At 47.1% G+C, this 3,404-nt stretch overlaps 1 pseudogene; it reads right to left on the bottom strand.

Annotated features, from left to right (window-relative positions):
* Window positions 1-287: 287 nt before the first annotated feature.
* Window positions 288-949, bottom strand: LOC107513113 (annotated as a pseudogene).
* Window positions 950-3,404: the final 2,455 nt, after the last annotated feature.

Below are 3,404 nucleotides of genomic sequence, written 5' to 3'. Positions count from 1 at the left end.
TTTTTTTTTTTAAATTCTGGGTTTCTATTCTTATATTAACAGTCTGATGACCCCATCACAGTACCAAAATATCACGCAAAATGGAGTTCAAATTAGATCAAATTATACAGGGTGTGTGACCCTGTATAATTATAAAGGACACGCAGAAAGAAAAGTCACCCCAAACTACTATCTGCTCAGGTCTCATCTATGAGAATGGGAACAGAGGAGGAGAAATCTACATATACCACTGAACTTGAGAACTCTGCTTGGGGCTTCCCGGGTGGTTTCTGTCTCCTGGCTTTCCTCTACTTTCCAGACAACTGTTCGTAGAGTTTGGGCACATATCATCCCCTTCTGTCTGGTAACATGTGCCAGCCACTGAGGGCCCGAGCTCATACTTTTTGCAGAAAGATGCTACCTTGAATTTGCCATGATGGTTTCCAGATCGGTTGCTGAGAATGGGCTCGCCACACTTCAGTGGGCCATTCTTTCTGCTCGTAAACCAGCCAGACATAGGAGTGAAGGCCTGGGCCCTTGGGAGACCCAGAGCCCACGTAATCGGAGAGGACTGTACCACTGCTGATGTTGTCTTCATGTCAACCACCAGAAAATGGTGCCATTCCTTATATTCGGGGTCCTTTCTGCTGGGAGCATCCGAGTCTGTGTTAAAACCAAGGTGTACAGTTTACCTGGATCAAGGCCGTCCCACGCAATACTGGTGGGCCGGTTCTTTACCTGGGTGGGCGTTAGCACTTTGCCCAGCTCGGATGTCCACCGCGGAGTATTTGACCTGCATCCGCTTGTCCACTTTCAGCAGGCTCAAGGGCCAGGACCTCTTGCTTGGGTCTATCTGCTTTGCGCGGCGGAGCGGTCGGACAGCCGGGACCAGGTACAGGTCAACAGCACCCACTGGAAGAGATCGGCAAACTCGAAAAACATTCTTAATCACCCAATGCATATCAATCATCCTCTGATCCTGCGAAATGATCACATGTCTTTGGATAGAGCATCAGGAAATTTAAGTGTGGCCTTGAATCTCCTGTGAACTTGTTTTCACAGCTGAGGCTGTCATTGTACTCGTAGGCTCCTGTCGCTCTCTGGCACTTCTGGGTTGTGCTGGGTTACAGAAATCTTTGGCAATATCGGTAACCCATGGGCCTCTAAACCATAGGAACAGACGTAGCCCTGCCTTTCAGGTGTCATAGCTCCCTTGGCTATGGCCTGAGTAATCTCTATTTTGGGGCTATCAGATTTCTTTCTGCTTCACCTGAACATTCGGTCTCTTCCCTGAAATATTCTTTTCCTCAATGGGATGAGGCTTTTTGGAAAACAATAGATAGTAAAGTCTGGTTAGAAGTACTTCTGCTTTCTTGCTACACACATAACTCTTTCTAGATAAGGACACACAGAGGGGAAAACACAACTGGAAAAAATTATGGTGCAAAGCATTATTCGGTCATATTCATTATAGAGGCAATTACGCATAAATTTGAAAAAATTGTATTAACTTTATTTTTTTTTATAGCAGTTTTAGGTTCACAACAAAATGGAGAATGTACAGAGATTTCCCATATATTTCCTGCCCTCTCCTCAAATGAATATCAATATCCCTCACCTGAGTGATATTTGTTACAAAAGATAAACCTACTTTTGTTGTGGCGTGTTTAAATCTAAGACCCATGGAGCCAAATGAGATTAATTGGGAGCCTTTATTAGCCGGCTGGCGACTGATTCCCGTCACCACGCAGGGTCAGAGAATCAGCCTTGAGCTTCCAGAGGAGGCAGCTTATGTAGCGTAAAACTATGTCTTGGTGGGCTTTGATTACACAAGCAAGCAGATTACAGAAGCAGATGTTGGCGGTTAGCATCTAATAGAATCTAATAGATGTTGGCGGTTAGCATCTAATAGAAAGAAATATGGTTTCTGGTGGACAGCTTTGTTATGTGTGGCAATATTGTTTTATTTTTCTTCTTGGGAGCCTTGGGAGCTATTTTCTCCTAGTCAGCTGGTGCCTGGAGATATCCTTGGGACTGACTTACTGAGGAATTGATATCAATAACCCATAACATGTTTTCCAAAGTGGCCAAGGCTGGAATAAAGAGGGGAGATGTGAACAAGGAAGATGTTATTGAAATGTGCTTTTACACTTTTACACTTTGACATCATAATCACCCAAAGTTCGTAGTTAACGTCACATTTATGCTTTTTTTTTAAAACAAAAGAATAATTCTATAGAAGTATACTACATTTATTGCTATGGAGAGATATTCACAACATATTGTTTTGACAGGAAGTCAAAAGGCTATCAGGAAGACTCTAACGTTTAAATAGAAATAATGTGTATCACCACCATGTAATAGTGGTTATCTCTGGACATTGCTGGAATCCACACATCATAAAGGAACCTTTTCAGTAGGTGAATTGAAGACATCTGAAGCTGACTCGGGACCCACCAATATTACCTTGTTTTATACTGTTTATTATTTTCCTGTAATTTATTGAAGAGCCTACGACCTGAATGAACTGGCAATACACAGTATAGCAAGGCTCGTGATTTTATGACAGCAGGAAATGACTTTTAAGTATAGTTGACGGGGAAGCTGTGGTGTCTTGAGACATAGCTGGATAGTTTCTCAAGAAAAAAGGGAAAAGGACTATTGAAGTGTATGTTTTCTGATTTTAGGGGGTTAAGAAGGTGATGCAAACTCGATGCTGAAATTGAAGCCAATTTTGTGCAACAGCCGTCATCTCTAGGCAACAATTTCAAAAAGTGGAAAAACGCGGGGGATGGTGGTGGGAAGAGTAGGAGGACAAGCCGGGAGGCCGTCCTAATGAGTCCTGAGGTCCCAGTAGCTCTCACAGGCTTAGTTCTCTTTAAGAGAATTGTATGTAATCAGAAGTCCCCTCTTCCCCTGCTCAGCCCAACACTCAGGCTAGATCCAGGTCTCCAGATTTCGCAAACATAGGGAAACGGTCCGAGCCCGGACCTTGTCCACCTGGGTGTGTGCGCCCTCAGAGCGCGGGTGGCGACTTCTCCGAGAAGGCACCCTGTGAGGTAACAATGGCAGACGCCGAGCTTTCACGCCGCCGCTCGGCCCCGCCCCTCTCGGGCCATTGGCGCCATCCTGTTTCCTGAGGAAGGGTCCCCCGCCCAGGGCCGGGGCTACCAGAGGCGCCCCCACGCGCCGAAGCGTCGCTTGCAGCGCTGCGAGGAGCTCCGCCGAGGCGGCCCGCGCCTAGTGCGCACGCGCGGCAAGCCCGCCGCGGGCCTCGAGCCCAGCCCTCGCGAGCACGCCCGCGCCTCGGGAGGCGCCCGCGGCCGTTTACTTTCGAACAGCGGCCCCGCGCTCTTTCCCATTGGCGGACGCTGCCCGAACGTTGCTAGGAGACTGCGCCTGCGTAGGAAGCTCCGCCCCGCGAA

The sequence above is a fragment of the Rousettus aegyptiacus genome, unplaced genomic scaffold, assembly GCF_014176215.1.
Source record: "Rousettus aegyptiacus isolate mRouAeg1 unplaced genomic scaffold, mRouAeg1.p scaffold_m13_p_4, whole genome shotgun sequence".
Lineage (NCBI taxonomy): Eukaryota > Metazoa > Chordata > Mammalia > Chiroptera > Pteropodidae > Rousettus > Rousettus aegyptiacus.
This window is presented reverse-complemented; position numbering and strand designations above follow the sequence as displayed.